Source organism: Triticum dicoccoides, chromosome 2A (genome assembly GCF_002162155.2).
Source record: "Triticum dicoccoides isolate Atlit2015 ecotype Zavitan chromosome 2A, WEW_v2.0, whole genome shotgun sequence".
NCBI classification, from domain to species: Eukaryota; Viridiplantae; Streptophyta; class Magnoliopsida; order Poales; family Poaceae; genus Triticum; species Triticum dicoccoides.
The window spans coordinates 5,186,330-5,208,527 of NC_041382.1; the positions used below are offsets into that span (position 1 = coordinate 5,186,330).

Consider the following 22,198-nt stretch of genomic DNA (forward strand, 5'->3'; position numbering starts at 1 on the left):
CAATATCGTTACCGCCAAGTCTCTTTACTAGTTCCGCAATGCAGTATCTCGTAACTAACTCATTAGTCATATATCTTGCAAGGCTTGTAGTGATGTGCATTACCGAGAGGGCCCAGAGATACCTCTCCGACAATCGTAGTGACAAATCCTACTCTCGATCTATGCCAACTCAACGAACACCATCGAAGACACCTGTAGAGCACCTTTATAATCACCCAGTTACGTTGTGACGTTTGGTAGCACACAAAGTGTTCTTCCGGTAATCGGGAGTTGCATAATCTCATAGTCATAGGAACATGTATAAGTCATGAAGAAAGCAATAGCAGTAAACTAAACGATCAAGTGCTAAGCTAACGGAATGAGTCATGTCAATCACATCATTCTCCTAATGATGTGGTCCCGTTAATCAAATGACAACTCATGTCTATGGTTAGGAAACTTAACCATCTTTGATCAGCGAGCTAGTTAAGTAGAGGCATACTAGTGACACTAAGTTTGTCTATGTATTCACACATGTATTATGTTTCCGGTTAATACAATTATAGCATGAATAATAAACATTTATCATGATATGAGGAAATAAATAATAACTTTATTATTGCCTCTAGGGCATATTTCCTTCAGTATCATCATTTCACCCACATAGCATGTGCTAGAAAGTTGAGAGGGTTATGGGAAAAACTGGATGCACTTCGTGTACAAAATGGACAATCTCTTTCGAAGTATCAGGGTTTCGGACAAAAACTCATCTGTTACAAAGGGATTTCATTTTTTGAACTTATTTGAACTCCAGACTTTTTATGTGTTCAAAATGCACCATTCAAAGCCACATCATCAATTTTCAACCCTTTCTAACTTCATTTGTTATTTTTCATGCATTTATTGATTTTTTGAGCTAAATGACCCTGAAATTGAAAAACACTTAAGATGAACTCTGAAAAGGTTGAAAATTGGCATGGTATCATCATTTCACCCAAATAGCATGTGCTAAAAAGTTGAGAGGGTTACAGTAAATACTTGATGCACTTCGTATACAAAACGGACAATCTCTTTCGAAGTATCAAAAGCCCATGGCAGAAGGCAACATCGTTCTCCAGAAGATGATGTATCTCTGATGGTGATTAAGGACACAAGAATCACACTCGTGAATAATATTGTGCAAATAAAAGCCCATGGCAGAACCCAACATCAAACATCATATGCGGATTAAAGTGAGGATTGCAGTTCTACTCTAGTGACAAACCATCTTCATGGATCTAAGTATGACCAAACTAAGAGCAAACAAAAACCTTGAGAACGGTGCTCCTTTAACATTTTGCCAAGTTATCATTTGTAACGTAGAGAGCAGTGCATAAGCAACTTGACAGGAAAGGATACAGCAACGCCACTTGAAAGTATACAGGCCACATGATCATTACGGTCTCCCTGTAGAGACAGTTGCATCGCAAAACCTTTATCAGAGTCAACATCTGGAAGAGTTAACAAATCTGTGGATCTTAGCATGAAATGACCGGTATGATGTGAAACACACCCCTGAGAAACATTATGTCATGAGAGTTAGGTTGGATAAACTAACAAGGCAAGGAAATATTTAGGAAGATAAGATAATATATAGAGCTGTGGATATAAATCTAGAACCTTTTCCACATCTGATGCGCATGACAGATTTTGAGGCAGTCTCCCGAGTAAGCTCATGTTTAAGTTTCTCCCTGTGTGTAGTTGCCTTGAAGGATGGATAATGGTACACCTGACCACAGTATCTTTCGTCAAGAGAACCTACATATTAATACATATCACAATAAGGAAGAGCAAAGAAAATATGTCCACTGCAACCTGATTTTTCATGAACTCGGCAGCCATCTGTCTATAGAAGGGATCTTCTGGTATCCTCAGAATATGCTCCTTATCTGTTCCATATGCGCCGACATCATCTCATCGAAGTCTTAATCAGCCAATACCAAGAGATGGCAATGTACTCTGGAAGACAAGCAACTTACCCCCAGTTTGACCCTAGAACAGGGATGACATAATTGTCCAGAGATTAAATCAGTTAACAGAGGGCACACAAGAACAACCAACAAGTACTTCGATAATAATCCATCAAGGATCTTACCATAACCATAGGTGCTGCTCCAAGCGCAGGACCAAGAGCAGATTCTACATTTATGTTGTCCTGAAACATATTTGGGCAAGCTATCGAGAAAGGACTCGACAACATGTCTAGAATCGACCAAATTTACCAAGAGATCGTCAGGCAATGGCAAGAAAACATCGTCCAAATCGGCAACCACCATCATTTGTGGTTGACTCAAAGAAGACTGATACAAGCAAAGAATACAAGTTGCGTAAGTACCTCATTAAATCAAATTTGGTCTGTTAAAGCAGTGATTTTGCAAAGCAAAATGCAATCTCGACAGAAAGTAATACCTAAGAGGAGCTGTAGGAAATACCTTAAAATTGTGGAAGTGTGATGTGCTGCCAAAGGTTAAGAATTCAATTTGTGTTCGTGGACAGCCTAGAAGATCATCAAGGCGTGATTTGATGGTCTTTGCGACTACCTGCAAGAAAGTGCATGAAAAACTTATTTGAATATTAGCAACGAAAATACTTTTCCTAAGAAAAGAACACGCTAAATCCTAAAGCCCTAAGCTGAGCTAGATTTTTCTGCCTGGTCGCTCCCGCCGGCGACACCGGGAGCCAACCCTAGCGCCACCTCTTCTTGAACCCCCGCCCCAGCCTTCCTCCCTCGCCGCCGACGGTGGCATAAGCGGCGGGGGGAGGGGGCTCTTTCTCCCGCGCGCTGGAGGTGTTCGTCGCGGGCCGCGACCTTCCGCGGCGACGACATCGGTCGTCGGCCCTTCCCGGTCCCTGCCCCCTCCCCTCCATGGCCTGGCGGCGGGGCCTCTTTCTCCCACGCACTGGAGGTGTTCGTCGTGGGGCGCGACCTTCCGCGGTTACGGCGTCGGTTGTCGGGCACTCCCCGCGCTCCGCCCCCTCCCCTCGACGGCCTGGCGTCCCGGTGGTGTTGCTCCCCCTCCCTGCGGTGGCTCGTGGGGTTCCGGGGGGTGGGGGACTCGCTAGAGGCGGATATGGTCCCCCCATCCCAGATCCGGGCGGTGGCGGTGGCGGGGCGGCCGGCGGCCAGGCTGCTCCTTTCCGGGGTGGCGGGGGGCTGGGCGTCCATGGCCAGAGGGCGGCCTGCATCTTTGGCGGCGTGCCACAGCTGCTGCAAGGTGGCTCGGGGCTGCCCCTCGGGGTCTCGGCGTGGACGTGGGTTGTCACGTCGTGGTGGTAGCTCATGGTGGTGGTCGGGATCGTTTCACGGCGGCGGCTAGGCTCCTCCGGCGTCAGCCCGTCGGTGAGCGGCCTGTGTCGGCCTTCGATTCCTCTCCTCGTTGTCCGGGCTCTACCTTCGTCGAAGGGTTGGCCCGCTCCTAGCTGCGGTGCATTGCTCGTCTAGCGCACGATGTTGTGGGACCAAGCTCATCTTGCGCCCAGCAGCACGACCGAGCTCGTATCACGCCAGGCTGCAGGACTGAGCTCGTCTCGCACCCAGTGCAGTAGGACGGGTCGATGGAGGCAAATTTTGGCCGGCCTTTTGGTTCTTGGCACTGGGCTGCCCATGGGTGCGAAAGGCGAGGCCTTTCCGCTCGTCTCTTTGGTTGGGGTAGTTGTTAGATAATAACGAGAATAAACAAGATAGAGGGACATGGATTTTTATGTGGAAACCCTTGCGGGAGAAAACCACGGACGCACAAAGGCGGGATCACTATGAGGAGGAGTATTACAAGCACGAGACGACAGGCCATCCGAGGTGCGACTACATGGGGTATATATGAGGGGCAACAGATAGGAGTCCTTGTAGGACAAGTAAACGAGTTGTACTCGTACGCGTCGGTACCAACGCAAAAGGCCCACACCGTATGTACTACATCTAGTCCAATACGGTACTAGAATTTGGATCACAATTTAACAATCTCCACCTTGAGCCAAATTCCCTCCAGTAGTCGAAGAAAGTGAATAACTCCATCCAAATCAGCTTAAACACCTTGTGCGTCAAATTCCATAGGACTAGTGAGAAATACCAACTAAGCCTGAGCAAAGGTCAAACTTATTGGTCGGAACTAGCTTTGTCATCATATCAGCAGGATTATCTTGAGTACTTATCTTGCATACTTTCAAATCACCTTCAGCAACAACATCTCGAATATAGTGATATCTGACATCAATGTGCTTTGTTCTCTCATGATACATTGGATTCTTTGTAAGATATATAGCACTTTGACTGTCACTAAATACAGTAGGGCAAGATGAGTCTCCACAAAGCTCAGTGTACAAACCTCTCAACCAGATAGCATCTTTGCATGCCTCAGAAATAGCCATATACTCGGCATCAGTAGTGGAACATGCCACAATAGACTGCAAAGTTGCTCTCCAACTCACAGCACAACCACCAATGGTGAAAACATAACCTGTGAGTGATCTTCTCTTATCCAAATCACCAGCAAAATCAGAATCAACAAAACCAACAAGTCCATCTCCACTTTTCCCAAACTGTAAATAAGCATTAGAAGTACCTCGCAAGTATTTGAAAATCCACTGAACTGCTTTCCAATGTTCCTTTCCAGGATTAGTCATGTATGTACTGACAACACTCAATGCATATGATAAATCCGGACGAGAACAAACCATGGCATACATAAGTGAACCAACTGCACTTGAATAGGGAACTCTAGACATGTACTCAATATCGGCATGTGATTTAGGACATAAAGCTGATGATAATTTGAAGTGTGCAGCTAACGGAGTACTTACTGGCTGGCATTATGCATATTAAAACGACGAAGAACTTTATCAATATATCCCTTCTGACTTAGATATACTTTTCCAGACGGTCTATCTCTAGATATTTCCATGCCAAGTATTTTCTTTGCTGCACCCAAATCCTTCATCTCAAATTCATTACTCAATTGCTTCTTTAGTTCATTAATATCTGACATACTCTTTGCAGCAATTAGCATATCATCAATATAAAGAAGCAAATAAATAGTTGAACCTTTGACAGTTTTCAAATAAACACAACTATCATAATTAGACCTTTTGAAACCTTGAGGGAGCATAAAGGTGTCAAATCTCTTGTACCACTGTCTAGGGGATTGCTTCAATCCATAAGGAGATTTCTTTAACTTACAGACAAGCTTTTCTTTTCCAGGAATAACAAAACCTTCAGGTTGTTCCATATAAATATCCTCTTCTAATTCTCCATGTAAAAATGCAGTTTTAACATCCAATTGTTCAAGCTCAAGATCATGCATGGTAACAATACTGAGTAAAGTGCGAAGTGAGCTATGCTTCACAACAGGAGAAAAGACTTCGTTATAGTCAATACCTGGAATCTGACTGTAACCTTTAGCAACTAACCTTGCTTTATATCTTGTCTCATCATTAGGAGAAACACCTTCTTTCCTCTTGAAAACCCACTTGCAACGAATAGGTTTCTTCTCTCTAGGCAATTTTACTAAATCCCAAGTGCCATTCTTTTCAAGTGATTCCATCTCATCATGCATAGCGGTCATCCACTTATTACTATCACCAGAAATAATAGCCTCGAAATATGAAGAAGGCTCAGAATTACCTTCAATTTCTTCTACAACAGATAAAGCAAAAGAAACAATATTGCACTCTTCAATTAACCTGTCTGGTTTATTAATACCCCGTCTAACTCTGTCACGTGCAAGATTCCAACTGGGCGGAATAATAGGCTGATTTGGAGTGAGAATGACATGATCATCATTAACGACGGGTTCATCATGTGCATCAACAATTTCATTACTAGATGTATCACCCGAGTCAATAACATGCTCGACCTGAACAGTAGGCTGCTGAATAGGAGGCTGATGTTCACTCTCAACAGGAACATTAGTAGATGAAACAGCATGTAACATAGCAGATTCATTAAAGATAACATTTCTGCTAATAATAATCTTCTGGGTTTTAGGATTCCACAACTTAAAACCTTTAACACCAGACTTATAACCAAGAAAGATGCACTTAACAGCCCTAGGCTCCAACTTTCCAGTATCAACATGAGCATAAGCAATGCAACCAAAAACTCTCAACTGTGAATAATCGGCAGGTGAACCAGACCATACCTCAATTGGAGTTTTCTTATTAAGAGCAATAGATGGTGAACGGTTAATGAGATAACAAGCAGTGGAAGCGGCCTCAGCCCAAAAACTCCTATGCAAACCTGCATTGGACAACATGCAACGGGCTCTGGAAATAATGGTCATGTTCATACGCTCAGCAACACAGTTTTGTTGAGGAGTATAAGGAACGGTGTAACGTCTGACAGTGCCTTCAGACTTGCAATAATTCTTAAATTGTTTAGAACAGAATTCCATACCATTATCAGTGTGAAGTATCTTTACCTTCTTTTCAGTTTATCTTTCAATCATAATCTTCCACGACTTAAATGCTGAGGATGCTTCATATTTATGCTTCAAGAAATAAGGCCAAACTTTTCTCGAAAAATCATCAATAATAGTCAGCATGTAACTAGCACCACCTAGTGACTTCTTGTGAGATGGTCCCCATAAATCAGAATGCACATAATCAAGAATACTTTCGGTTGTATGAGTCGAAGTGTTGAACTTCACCCTCTTGTGCTTGCCGAAGATACAATGCTCACAAAATTTCAATTTACCAGGTTCATATCCATCAAGAAGGCCTCTCTTATTTAACTCTGCAAACCAAGTTCACTCATATGTCCAAGATGCATATGCCAAAGGTTAGCAGCATCACAATCAGAATTCTTTGAAATAACTGGAGTAGCGTTACCTGAAATGGTAGAACCTCGAAGGTAATAAAGACCATTGGTCGAACTTGAGTCACCTTTCATCACAACAAGGGAGCCTTTGGTGACCTTCAAAATACTATCTCCACCTGAATACTTGTACCCCTTAGTATCAAGGGCACTAACAGAGATAAGATTTCTGTTCATCTTCGGAATATACCAAACATCTGTCAAAGTTCTGATTATGCCATCAAACATCTTGATTCGAATAGAACCTATGCCTTCAATCTTGCATGGTGAATTATCAAAACCCAAAACGGAACCAGCAGAAGTAGTGGAATCAAAAGTATTAAACCAATCTCTATGTGGGCACATATGAAAAGTACATGCAATATCAAGTACCCACTCATCATTGGTCTCAGCACATCCAGCAATAACGACAAGAGCATCATCGAAACTATCATCACGAGCAACGTTAGCAGAATTTTCACCTGGTTTGTTACCTTTCCTCTTTTCTTTATTCTGCAACTTGAAACACTCTGAGATGTCATGCCTGTCTCTCTTGCAATATCTGCAATATTTCTTGTCTCTGGATTGTGACCGGCCCCTGTAGCCATTTTTACTTTTGCCTCTGTTTCCATTATTGGAGTTCTTCTCCTTTGTCCTGCCACGAACAGATAATCCCTCTGCTTGGGATGAACTTGAACCATCATGAGGAACCATTAATTTCATAATCCCTCTGCTTGGGATGAACTTGAACCATCATGAGGAACCATTAGTTTCATAATCCCTCTGCTTGGGATGAACTTGAACCATCATGAGGAACCATTAATTTCATCTTCTCCTTAGAGTTCAAAGCTTCATAAACTTCATTAAGCGTGAGAGTATCACGACTGTATAATATGGTGTCTCTAAAATTGGTATAAGAACTTGGCAGTGAACAAAGTAACATTAAAGCAGTATCTTCCTCTTCATACTTAACCTCCATTGCAGCTAGATCAGAGATGATCTCTTTAAATTCTGAAATATGATTCAAAACGTTACCTCCCTCGGGTAACCTATGCAGAAATAATTTTTGCTTCAGATGCATCTTGCTGGTGAGATCTTTAGTCATGCAAATCCCTTCCAGCTTTAACCATAGAGCGGCGGCAGTTTTCTCGCTCAAAACTTCCTGCAAAATATTATTATGCAAATAGAGTTGAATTTGTGACAAAGCCTTACAATCAATTCTTTTCTCCTCAGCAGTCCAGTCCTCAATTCGGTTCTTCCCAAAACTATCCAGTACTACATCATAGCCGGTCTGTGCCAACAACGCCCGCATCTTGACTTGCCATAGGGTAAACCTTGTGTCACGATCCAGCAGCGGAAAGTCATACTTCATGGATGCTATGAGTAGATAAATCTGTGTACACAAAGTAGTACAAGCCGATAGAAAAAATTCTTGACAGAATTTAAATTACGCGGAGCAAAGAACTAGGAACAATAGCACCTGGTAGCTGGGGTAATCGAAGACCAAAAGCTTGATCTGTAGCTTGACGAGACGAATAGTACTAGTAGTCAAATCACGTAGTGGATCTGAGGTGAATTAAACTAGTACTACTAGCGATCCGTCAAATCACCCTGGACTCCGCTGCCACGTTGGTCTAATCTCAGGAGTAGCAGCGGCAGCAGATCGTGTCCAGACTTGGAGCCTGTAGCAGCGGCAGACCCGTCACACGTGAGAGCATACGGTACACAAGGGCGGCGGGTAGCAGATCACAAATTGCGGCAGCGGCGTTGAGCGGTGCAGCAGCAGAAATTTTGTCGGATTGGACAACTCGTCGTGACGTGTGCGGCGGTGGCGCACGCAACCCTAATAATCCTCTCGGTCTAAAATCTCGTATCTGAAACTTGGCTCTGTATACCACTTGTTAGATAATAACGAGAATAAACGAGACAGAGGGACACGGATTTTTACGTGGAAACCCTTGCGGGAGAAAACCACGGACGTACAAAGGCGCGATCACTATGAGGAGGAGTATTACAAGCACGAGACGACAGACCGTCTGAGGTGCGACTACATGGGGTATATATGAGGGGCAACACATAAGACTCTTTGTAGGACAAGTAAACGAGTTGTACTTGTATGCGTCGGTACCAACGCAAAAGGCCCACACTGTATGTACTACGTCTAGTCCAATACGGTACTAGAATTTGGATCACAATTTAACAGTCGTGACAGGTCTTGGGTGAGGTGGTGTCAAGGTTTTGGATCCCAGGGCAGCGGCCTTGGTGGTGGTGGCGTGGTACTCATGGACAGAGCTCGTGGCTTGGTGCTGCCCGGTGACCATGGCCGTGTGGGCGGCATGGTAGCTAGGGTGTGGCGTTTGGTGGTGGTGAGTGTTGGCCGGGGTGAAAACTTGTTCTATCTTCGAATGGACCGGCAGCGGCGAAGCTCGTTCCCTTCTTGAAGTCGTCGTGGCGGCTCTCACTGCTCGTCGTGCGGCTCCAAGGGAAACTCTGATCCTCGGATCGGGTGGTGGCGACGCTCCGGTGTCGTATCCTTCCTGAAGGTACCGCCTTGGAGCCCATGGTTCGTCGTATGCAGCTTCATCTCTTTGCGGTGGTAGTGCTAGGAGTGGTATTGTTGCGCTCGGCGCCTATGTATCCTGCCTTGGGTGTGTGCGTGTGTGGTGGTGGCGTGCATTTGTACCGGGTGATGTTGATCTTTGCTTTATATATAAAGCGCGGCGGAAACCTTTTTTGGGTACAGCCCTAATATGCATCGTCAATGATAGCAAAAGATGATGACCCTCGGAAGGAAGAAAAATTCGAAAAAGGAAATGTAGAACGTACCTTGAGCAGCTCACTCATATACTGTGACATTGATAAGAAAGAAATAGAAAGGCGGCATTGGTGGCCGAACCGTATGTTCAGTATGAGCAACAAACTACACTCTTCCTGTTGGAAATATGAGCAATTTACCAAATGATTTTATTAACAGAAATACTAGACGAAGCATGACTAATATAATAGAGATAACACAAGTCATGTGTTCTAACAGAGAGAAGGTAAATAGCTTCTATATATATGAACCGTAGCCTATCATATCTAAAGCAGACATTATAGCAAGTAACATATATGAAGTAGAACCTAACACATGTAGGACGGAAAGTAGAGCAAAGAGCTGTGTCATGACATCTAACAGAAAGAGCAAGAAGACGTACGGGACAGCAGCAGTGGAAGTGCTGGACTTGGGGTCGGTGTCCTCGCCTGCCATGTCGTCAAGGAGATCGTGGACGTCGGGGAAGAAGTCGTCGTCGGGGAAGTAGTCGTCGGCGACCGGATCGTCCGTGATGGAGCATCCAGTAGTCGCGCTAAGCGCTCCCAAAAAACCTTATCACCCTTCTCTCGTACAGAACTCAAAAGGTGCGGTTTCGGAGGCCTACTGTCCCGACCTGCGGTGCACGCCGTAAGCCGGGATGGGGAAGATCGTAGCAGCAGCGCAGTGCTCAGGAACTTGTGGCGAGAGGAGGAAGAGGTTCTGGTGCGTCTCTCTGGGAGGAGCGAGTTCCCTTTATAGGCGCAAGAGAAGGAGGCGAGAGGGCAATGACAGGAGGCGAAACGAAGAGACAGAGACGAAGCGAACAGCTAGCAGCCGAAGGGCTGCACCGTTCGCATTCGAACTCCACTTTCGCAAAAATCTTTTCAGCTTCCGTGTGACCTTTCGTATACCCGTAGTGCGTGGCAAAAATTTAGATATCGGCTCAGCTCATTCCCGCAACCCGCGGCGCGTCATGACGAGGCGAGGCGAGGCGAGGCGAGGCGTGGCATGGCGAGGCGGGCGGCGGAGGAGGAGCGCGCGTGGATATCCCTCTTGTTCTCATGCTCGTACAAGTGGGGAAAGAACCTCCCTTATAAGGAGGTCCAACTCCCACTAAACTAGCTATGTGGGACTAAACTTTAGTAGTATCCCTTGCCTTGCACAAATGGGCTAAGTGGGCCTCTAGGATTTATTAGGAATATCTGAAATAGTTATTGGGCTGCCCAAAATAGACTAAATTCCAGCAATTCCCCACCAGATCCTAGAGGCACACAGAAATTTGCCTTTGGTTCCAAAACACTGTTTTATATACCAGTACTGCAGTGGAGACTGTTAAGTTGAACTTCCACCTAGAACTCTATGCTACACTAGTAAGCAACTTGAACAGTGGACTGGGCCTTGAACTGTAAGTTTTCTGCGAATCTAGCTTCACATAAAGCCTTGACCGATACGTGGCTACCGTGGGTCTTCCCCGTGGGTGGAGCTTATGCGTCATACTCCGTGACCTTTCATGAGTTTACTAGAGAGAACCCTACTCTCATAAATTGCGACGTTTGACAATCAGACTCATATAGGTGTGTTTTTCAAAAGATGTTCTGCAGGATAACATCTCTGCTTAAATAAGCCACTTAGAACACATTAAGATATACATCAACCTGTCATGCAGATTAGGAGAGTATTGCATCTTCATGGAGTGGTATTGTAAATAGTAAGGATACTCTCCTCTTAGTTAACCAACAGCTTGTCTTCCACATCTAATTCACGGGACCTCCGATCACAAAGAATAGGTTACCACTGTGAACAACTCATATTGTGGGTCTCATACCCATCTCCCTCGATGCATTATCTATCACATTACGTGATAGACCATTGGTAAAAGGATCTGCCAGATTTTTAGACGTTTGGATATAATCCAACGCAATAACTTCGGAGTTTTTCATTTTCCTGGCAGATTTTAACCTTCTCTGAACATGTCTTGATGACTTCATGTTATCCTTTGAGCTGCTCACTTTCGTAATCACAGTTTGATTGTCGCAGTTCATAAGGACACCAGGTACAGTTTCTCAACAACCGGCAAGTCATTCAAGAGCCGGCGAAGCCAATCTGCTTCAACCGTAGCTGTATCTAGTGCCGTGAGTTCTGCTTCCATTGTTGACCTCGTTAAGATGGTCTGCTTGCAAGACTTCCAAGAAACAGCGCCACCTCCATAAGTGAATACATAACCGCTCGTGGCCTTTATCTCATCAGCATCTGAGATCCAGTTTGAGTCACTCTACCCTTCAAGCACCGTTGGATGCCCGGTGTAGTGAATTCCATAATTTGTAGTGCTTTTCAAATAACGCAAAACTCTCTCTAGAGCTTTCCAATGCACATCTCCTGGTTTTGAGACAAACCGACTCAGTTTGCTAACATCGAAAGAGATGTCAGGTCTTGTAGCACTTGCTAAGTACATAAGCGAGCCAATAATCTGAGAATATTTCAATTGATCTCTAGCAATTCTTCGATTCTTTCGAAGTAACACACTCGCATCATATGGTGTTGGAGAGGGCTTGCAGTCACTATAGCCAAAGCGACTCAAGATCTTTTCCACATAGTGAGATTGAAGCAATATAATCCCACCACCATCGTCTCTCAACAACTTGATGTTCAGAATGACATCAGCCACTCCTAAATCCTTCATCTCAAAACAACGATATAGGAAATCCTTGACCTCCTTAATAACATTCAGATTTGTTCCGAAAATCAGTATATCATCAGCATACAAGCACAAGATAACTCCCTCGCCCCCACCATGGCGATAATACACACATTTGTCAGCTTCGTTCACAACAAAGCCTGCAGCTGTTAAAGTTCTTTCAAACTTCCCATGCCATTGTTTGGGTGCTTGCTTAAGTCCGTACAAAGACTTCAGCAACTTGCACACTTTCCCTTCCTGACCATCTAGTACAAACCCATCTGGTTGTTCCATATAAATTTCCTCGTCCAACTCTACATTTAGGAAAGCAGTCTTAACATTCATTTGATGAACGAGAAGACCATGCGAGGTAGCTAGTGAAAGTAGAACTCGAATAGTGGTCAGTCGAGCCACAGGTGAGTAAGTATCAAAGAAGTCTTCACCTTTCTTTTGGGTATAACCCTTAGCCACGAGCCGAGCCTTGTACTTTTCAACAGTACCATTAGGCCTAAGATTCTTCTTGAATACCCATTTGCATCCTATAGGTTTGCACCCATAAGGACGATCAGTTATGTCCCAGGTTAATTTCATTCGCCAAGATGGAATCCATCTCGCTACGAACCGCTTCCTTCCAGTAGTCAGCATCTTCAGATGCATAGGCCTCTGAAATAGAACTGGGAGTGTCATCTATGAGATACACAAAAAAATCATCACCAAAAGACTTTGTAGTCCTCTGTCTCTTGCTCCTAGTAGGAACTTCATTGTTCTCCTCCACAGGACTTTCAAAGTGTTCCATCGAAATGGCAGGTTCGGTAATTGTAACTGGTTCCTGATTCGATGAACTAGGCATCTCCTGATTAGATGAGGTAGCCATATCCTTCATGGGAAAGATATCTTCAAGAAAGTCGCACCATTCGACTCCATGATCGTACCGACATGTATGTTAGGTACCTCAGATTTTACAACCAAGAATCTATAGCCAATGCAATGAAAAGCATATCCCAGGAAAACACAATCCACAGTCTTTGGTCCAAGCTTCCGCTTCTTTGAAATTGGAGCATTGACTTTCGCCAAACAACCCCATGTTCGCAGATAAGAGAGTTTTAACCTTTTCTTCTCCCATTCCTCGAAAGGAGTTATCTCTTTGTTCTTTGTGGGGACTCGGTTCTGGACATGCCATGTTGTCAATATCGCCTCCCCCCACCATGCCTTGGAGAGACCCGATGTGTCTAACATGGCGTTAACCAAATCTGTTAGAGTACGGTTCTTTCTTTCGGCCACCCCATTTAACTGAGGTGAATAGGGAGGCGTCCTCTCATGGATTATACCATGTTCCGCACAAAAAGCATCAAACTCATTGGAAAAATACTCTCCACCACGGTCGGACCTAAGCCTCTTGATTTTTCGATCAAGTTGGTTTTCCACTTCAGCTTTATAGATCTTGAAAAAGTTCAAAGCCTCATTCTTAAATTTCAGAAGATACACACGGCAGTATCTAGTTGAGTCATCAATTAACGTCATGAAATATTTCTTTCCACCTTTTGTTAACACAACATTCATTTCACATAGATGTGAATGTATGATCTCTAGTGGTGCAAGATTTCTTATTTCCGCGGTCGTGTGAGACTTACGAGGTTGTTTAGCTTGCACACACACTTGACACTTAGATCCCTTGATGGTGGTGAAACTAGGGATTAAGTTCAATTTCGCTAGTCGCGACATGCAACCAAAGTTAACATGACAGAGACGTGAATGCCACACATTGGATTCACTATTGTTGCAAATATGATTAACAACTTTATTGCAAACGTCTGGTAAGGATAAACGAAACAAGCCTCCTGACTCATAGCCTTTACCAACAAAGGTTCCATACTTGGATATTACAAATTTATTCGACTCAAAGACAAGCTTGTAGCCATCTCCACAGAGAAGAGATCCGCTAACAAGATTTTTATTGATGGAGGGGACATAATGCACGTTCTTCAGCCGCACGATCTTCCCCGAAGTAAACTTCAGATCGACCGTGTCAACACCGCGAATAGAAGCACTTGAACTATTGCCCATCAGCACGGTTGAAGTCCCTGCGGTCTGATAAGACGAAAACATGGAAATATCACCGCATACATGCACATTAGCACCCGTATCAATCAACTAGTCAGGAGAATGACATACTGAAAGAATAGTGGGAAATATACCATACCCAGCATCCTTCATGTCAGTGTCTCCAATGACAACATTAGCGGCCTTGCCGCCTTTCCCAGGATGACGCTTGTCATAGCGATTAGGGCAACTAGGAGCCCAATGATCAGGATCCCCACACACATGACAAGCACCTTTCTTCTTTCCATTCTTCTTCCTGAAGTTCGTGTGTTGCATAGCCTTGTTCTTCTCATCAAACTTTGCTTTTCCATCAAACTTGCCCTTGTTCTTGAACTTGTGGGGCTGGAAGTTCTGCTTCTGTACCACATTGGCACTAGATCCTCCCTCAATACCTCGAGCACGTGTGTCCTTTGCTCTCGCCTTTTCTTCCACATCAAGAGTGCCAATGAGATCCGGGACGGAAAACTCCTGCCTCTTATGCTTCAGCAAGGTAGCAAAGTTCCTCCATGAAGGAGGAAGCTTATTGATGATACCTCCGGCAACAAACTTGTCCGGTAGCATACAACTGAAGTGCTCAAGTTCTCTAGAAAATGATTGTATCTCATGAGCTTTCTCAACCACGTAGCGCTCTTCAGTCATCCTGTAATCATAGAATTGCTCCGTGATGTACAGCCCAGTGCCAGCATCCGAGACCCCAAATTTGGCCTCGAGTGCATCCCACATATCTTTTCCATTATCAATTGACACATAAGCATCAACTATGTTCTCACCAAGAACACTCAAGAGAGCAGCCTTAAACAGAGTATCCATTTTCTGAAAAGCTTGTGCCTGTTGAGCATCAGGCTCTCCTTCAGGTTTGCCAAGAGTGGTGTCATAGCAACTCATGGTTTGAAACCACAAGACTGCTCTCACGCACCACCTCTTATAGTGGATACCCTCAAACATAGGAGGTCTCATGGAAGCAGCAAAACCACTTGGGGTAAATTGCCGGTGATAAGGTTTTTGGATTGTTAGAAATATGAGCAATTTACCAAATGATTTTATTAACAGAAATACTAGATGAAGCATGACTAATATAGTAGAGATAAAACAAGTCATGTGTTCTGACAGAGAGAAGGTAAATAGCTTCTGCATATATGAACCGTAGCCTATCATATCTAAAGCAGACAGTATAGCAAGTAGCATATATGAAGTAGAACCTAACACATGTAGGACGGAAAGTAGAGCAAAGAACTGTGTCATGACATCTAACAGAAAGAGCAAGAACACGTACGGGACAACAGCAGTGGAAGTGCTGGACTTGGGGTCGGTGTCCTCACCTGCCATGTCGTCGAGGAGATCGTGGACGTCGGGGAAGAAGTCGTCGTCGGGGAAGTAGTTGTCGGCGATCGGATCGTACGTGATGGAGCAGCCAGTAGTCGCGCTGAGCGCTCCCCAAAAACCTTATCACCCTTCTCCCGTACAGGACTCAAAAGGTGCGGTTTCGGAGGCCTACTGTCCCGACCTGCGGTGCACGCCGCAAGCTGGGATGGGGAAGATCGTAGCAGCAGCGCAGTGCTCAGGAACTTGTGGCGAGAGGAGGAAGAGGTTCTGGTGCGTCTCTCTGGGAGGAGCGACCTCCCTTTTATAGGCGCAAGAGAAGGAGGCGAGAGGGCAACGACGGGAGGCGAAACGAACAGCCAGCAGCCGAAGGGCTGCACCGGTCGCATTCGAACTCCACTTTCGCAAAAATCTTTTCAGCTTTCGTGTGACCTTTCGTATACCCGTAGTGCGTGGCAAAAATTTAGATATCGGCTCGGCTCATTCCCGCAACCCGCGGCGCGGCGCGGCGCGTCGTGACGAGGCGTGGCAAGGCGGGCGGCGGAGGAGGAGCGCGCGTGGATATCCCTCTTGTTTTCATGCTCGTACAAGTGGGAAAAGAACCTCCCTTATAAGGAGGTCTAACTCCCACTAAACTAGCAATGTGAGACTAAACTTTAGTAGTATCCCTTGCATTGCACAAATGGGCTAAGTGAGCCTCTAGAATTTATTAGGAATTTCTGAAATAGTTATTGGGCTGCCTAAAATAGTCTAAATTCCAGCACTTCCCTTAGAAAGTTCTGGTCTTTGATCTGTATCAAATCTTCTGCCACTAGCATCAAGAGCACAAAAGTGTAAGCTAGGACGACACACAACAGAAAGGGCATATACAATAATATTTCTTTGACTGCTCCATATACCTCATTGTGAAACACAGAAAGTAACAAGCATTTCTTCGACTACTTTTTTCTTGCCAAACAACAACAGTATTTTATACAAATAAGGGTGGCCCCATTAATCTTTTTTTCTAATGCACATAGTTATTTCAGTTATTAAATAGGATATGCGAAATGTGGTTAAAAGCTAAAATGAATATATTAGAAAAGGCTGATTCAACAGCAGCATGCCCTGCGTAACAGGTCATCTTTCAAGACCTCGGTATAGCCACAATCTTAAATAAAATCTGTAGCACTTTCCAGAAAAACATTTAGCACGATGGTCAATGACTGATGTCTCAATATCAAGATAAATGCATAGCAACACGTATTTAACCGAACTTAATTTCCCCATAATCTTTGACCATTACTGACCTTTTTTCACTTGAATATTTAAAAAATCTTGCATTAAAAGATGGTAGGAATAACCTTCTGAAGAACACCAATAAAAAAAGTGGCACTACGTATATTCTATAGATGTCATAATAAAACAGCTAAAGAAAGCTATATTTCTCCTTAACATTTTCAAAGCTTTTCAGGAATCAAGACAAAACATCTTTGGCACTCTGGTATGTCCAGTGATGCTTTATCATTTTGCAACAGTGATAAGCCGATGATAAATGGTTTTCTTTACAATTCACACTATTTTGCAAACATTATAGTAAGGGGTCTTAAGGATGAACAATTAAACGGTGTCGGAATCGAAAAATCTTAGTAAGTAGTTCTGGCTTTAGTCAAGCAGGGGGGGATTGGGAAACAACACATGTGGCCACATAACTAGCAGTCCAAGCTACAGGTTTTATTACATGATGTGATGGATGGCAGAAACATTGGTTATCAATCATTCGATAAACACGGAATATTTACAGGTCCCAAGTTAAAAGTTACCATCATTGAGCAATGTGCAAAGATTGCAGCGCCATTTTTCCTTGCAGCATCTGCAAATGTTGCATAAGGGTAATGTATATGTCCTGCATCTTCGACAGCGGAGCGGATTACACCAGCCGAGCCAAAGTTGACAACTGGCACTTCCTCCTAAGCATCAAGAAACAAAAATTTCAAAATGATCCGGTGCTTTGGATAAAGAAAATGATAAAGTAGAGTTCGTTACCCCAACAGTAGTGTGGGTTGTCGGCCGGAACAAACTCGGTAGCAAGCTCCTCATCACCATCCAGTGGACGTGGCAGACCTTCTGTATCATCATCAAGCGATCCAGGCTCAGAAACTCACTGGCAGAGACTGCAAGTCCCCCACCAAGCTCTGCACTCTGGTGTGTCCCCATCGAATCGAAGGCCCTGGTGGGATATGTTAGAGTTGTGTCGAATATTGTTGTACAAGGTAGGTTATAGTTGGACTTGGTTTTGGACTGTGTGTAGACAGGATAGGAGTTGTGTCCTAATAGGACACTTGTATCCTAGGCCTCTCATATATATCGGGGGTAGACACACGATGTAACATATGCCAACATAATAGCACGGGCACGCGGGGGAGCCGGCGGCGTGTGCCGGCGCCCAGGCGGCCGGAGTGTGGTATTGTAGCGGTGTCATGGGGAGGAGCGCCCAGTCATGCCCCGGGGATGTAGCCATGATTGTGAACCTCGTTAACAAATCTCGGTGTCGTGCTTGTGTGATTGATTGGTCCTTGGCAGATCGACGGAGCGCCACAGATTTATTCTAACAAGTGGTATCAGAGCAAGGTTCGATTTGAGGCCGTGGTGTTGATCTAGAGGAGGAGGTGGAAAATTCGGCTCTGATCGGTTGTTCGCAGGAAAGATGTCACCGAAGGAGTGCCATAGGCGGATGAGAAATCGATCTTTCAGCGGATGAGAACAAGAAGCGAATCAAGAAGCACGTGGTGGCATATTGGTTCCGGCAGATCAGAACAGAAGTCAGCAGCGAGTGGCGTCGGCGAGATCGATTCGTAGATTGACAGAGGCAGCGGTGGAATCCTAGTGTCGGAAGTCTTGGCCAGATCGGATTCGAAGCGATCGACTAGGCGTACTACAGCCGGTGCTGGTAGGCTGGCCCAGGAGGGGCTGGCCGAGCCAGGCCATGCGTGGGCGGAGGCCCACGGGGCGCCAGCGGAGTCATCATGGCTCGGTGGGCAGGTTGGGCCGTGAGAGCACATTGTAGCTAGTCCATGGGTGACTGCCGCAAGCGTGTGTGTTTGTTGGAGGCTGCGAAGCATATGTCTGTATGCTGTAGAGAGCAGGAGAGTAAAGGAATAAAGTCTAAGCTTGGTGTGGTGTACGTCAAGATGGTTTTTGCATGGACACAGGGAAAGCTAAGCTATATGGGATTTTATTGGCTCTTTTGCTTGGTACATGGTCTTGTATGGAGATGGCAGCGTGTAGGTATTGTTTCGGTTGTGGCCGGATGGTAATCGAGGCACAGGAGTCGCGGGTCCAGTACAGGTCGACGGAAGTTGGTATTTTGGGTTAATGCTTACATTGGCAGGTTGCCTGAATTCAAGTGTTGCAGGAGTTGTTTATGGGACGGATATGCTTGATGGAGTAGCAGGATGCCAAGTTGATCAAGATGGACATTGTGCGGCAAGGATGGCGATGCGCATATAAGGCTTGGAGTAGTCTGGAGCGCGCCGTGACAAGATCATGCAAACACAGGGCGTCAATCAATGCACAGATGTGCGGGGCGGAGACGAAGCAGGGTGGAGCATGGTTGCAGTCGAACATACACGGGTAGGTCGGACTAGACTGTCTGACGGATCGACGGGGATGTCGGTCAAAGCATAAGACGGCGGTGATTTCAGCGACGACGACATAGGAGCGTGATGCTGATGGTGGCTGACTTCTGGGGCGTGGAAACACGTGGTGCAGGCTTGAGGGCTTGTGTGGCGGCTTCGACAGACTATTGCGCAGGGTTGATTCAAGATGGTGCACATGAGAGCTTGGAGTCGACAGGGCGCGGGAGGGTGGCATGTACAACCACCATGGAGTCATGTTGAAGGTGGAGCTGGAGTCTGACGGATGACTACACTCTGAGTTGATGGAGGGCTATGGCGTAAGTTAACGGAGAGTCGAAGCCTATTTCAACGGGGTAGCGAGACACACGTGGTTTCAGACTGGGTACCAGTGGTCTGATGGAGACGTGATACTTGGCATCGGTCGGTGATGATCGGTAGTTCTCTGTAGTGGGGGTTGAGGCAGTGGGGCTAGCTACCCGGGAGACTCGACCAGGACAGCAGAGGCTCGACGCAGTGATAGCGGCGAGGCATGCGATAAGCACGGGACACAGCGACAGACCAATGCACTAATGGTGAGACATGTGGTCAGACGAAGTGTGCAGGGAGTGCTGAAGCATTGTTGACGAGTACCGGATTCAAGTTGGTGACTGGGTCTATCGGTGCCGGAAGATGGACAGGAGTTGATCATGGAGAATCTAAGAAAGTGGCGGAGAGTCTGAAACTGTCAAAAGCTGAGAGAGTACATGGTCGTATATTCTGTGGTGTTCGGTGCACATGGCAAAGTGCGGATGACAAGTACAGAAGGAGGTGAGTGCTATAGCTGTGGGTCATGCCAGAGACTATCCGGGAAAAAAAGGATGAGACAACTGCGAATTTGACTCAGGGTGACACAGGGTAACGGTGAAATTCCTTCAAGTTTCAGACATACAGTTAAGAAGAGTGACGATGTTGAGTTCGGGTAACTCTTATATGTGGCATCCAATATGTGAGTTGTTCACTTTCACGCAAACAGTGATCAGTGTGTGATGGCGTTGGACGGATACTCCAGAAGTTGGGAGCACAAGGTAGAGTAACAAGGAACTTAAGTTTGCTCGAGCGTTGACTGCTAAGAAGACGAGAAGGGACTACAATTGCAAGTGGAGTCACATGGAGTCTGGGAGTAGCAGCGGTGCTCATGGCGTATCTCAAGTCCAATGTACATGGAGGTTCGACGCACGGACGAATTCAAGGTGGTGGAGAATATTCGTCAATGTGGAGTTTGTTAGAGTTGTGTCGAATATTATTGTACAAGGTACGTTACAGTTGGACTTGGTTTTGGACTGTGTGTAGACAGGGTAGGAGTTGTGTCCTAATAGGACAGTTGTATCCTAGGCCTCTCATATACACTGGTAGAAAAAGGGCCTGTTGTCCCGGTTCGTAAGGGCCTTTTGTCCCGGTTCTGGAACCGGAACTAAAGGGTCGGTACTAATGCCCTGTCCCTTTAGTCCCGGTTCAATCCAGAACCGGGACAGATGGGCCTCCACGTGCCCTGTGCGCGGAGCCCAGGCAGGAGACCCTTTGGTCCCGGTTGGTGGCACCAACCGCGACCAATAGGCATCCACGCGTCAGCATTTCTGTGGTTGGGGTTTTTGTTTTTTTAAAGGGGGGGTTGGGGGTTTAGGGGGGTTAATTTAGGTGTTTCATATATTGTGTTAGCTAGCTATAATTAATAGAGAGAAGTGTCCTCTCTTATGTCCGTGCTTGGTCGACGCTACGTACTGTACATACGTATAGAGAGGACTAGACACGCTAGCTAGCTAGTAAGCAAACGAAGGAAACAGAAGATCGTCATGAACATATATGCATACAGAGAGAAGTGATATCGACCACCTCTCCTTCTCCGAGAGATTGGTCGAACAACAAGTTCTCGTATATCTATCCGACACTACTGGCTACATATATACAATAATTATCTCTTACAAATATAATCACACGGACTCAGGGTCCACATAGTATTCCCCGTCTTCAGGGATCACGTGGTCAAGAAAGAATGCCGCCAATTCCTCTTGAATTGCTCGCATGCGAGCTGGTGCTAGGAGTTCATCCCGCTTCCGAAACATCTAATTTAAAGAAGGGGGTCAATACATACATACATATATATATATATATATATATATATATATATATATATATATATATATATGAATGAATGAAACTCAACACAAATGATGGTAATAAAATAAAATTGTGAATGTTGTTATTTACGTACTTCATATTGTTCGTCAGTGTAGCCCCGCTCACAGGTCGTGTGGCGGATGGACTCGTAAACGTGGTATCCACAGAAATCATTCCCTTGTTCCTGCCACAACCACTTTACAAGAAATAGAGGTCAATCAAACTGATAAGCAAGAATGTCAAATGGTATTGATGAAACTAGCGCTTGAATGACTAGTAGATGCGCGGAACATGCTACTATAGTACTTACTTTCGGGTGTCTAAATTGCAGCTCCTTCGGCAGTCCCGGAGCTTTTCTGGTGAATTTTCTCCAAACCCTGCCGGACAAAAAAAACAATTACTTGATATATCAGGAAATGAACAAAGTTGCTGATATGGTGGATAATGATCGATTTAACTTACTTCTTGAGTATTTGAGTCATGTCTCCATAGTCCTGAGGATCTTTTCGTCCTGAGTCTAAGACAGTTACTAGTCCCTGCTCAAGCTTAATCTCTAGGAGAATATAGTGGAAACTGCACACGCATGCATAACTCATCAATTACATTACTATAACCTTGACTAATATATAAGGGAAACCAAATACGCACAAGACAGTAACACTCACTTGAAGTTGTAAGGAAAGAGTATTATATCTTTGTTTTCATTTATTACCAATGATCGTAGCAAGTTGGCC

The 22,198-nt window shown here is 45.0% G+C and overlaps 1 pseudogene; it reads right to left on the reverse strand.

Annotated features, from left to right (window-relative positions):
- Nucleotides 1-1,307: 1,307 nt before the first annotated feature.
- Nucleotides 1,308-17,889, reverse strand: LOC119357361 (annotated as a pseudogene).
- Nucleotides 17,890-22,198: the final 4,309 nt, after the last annotated feature.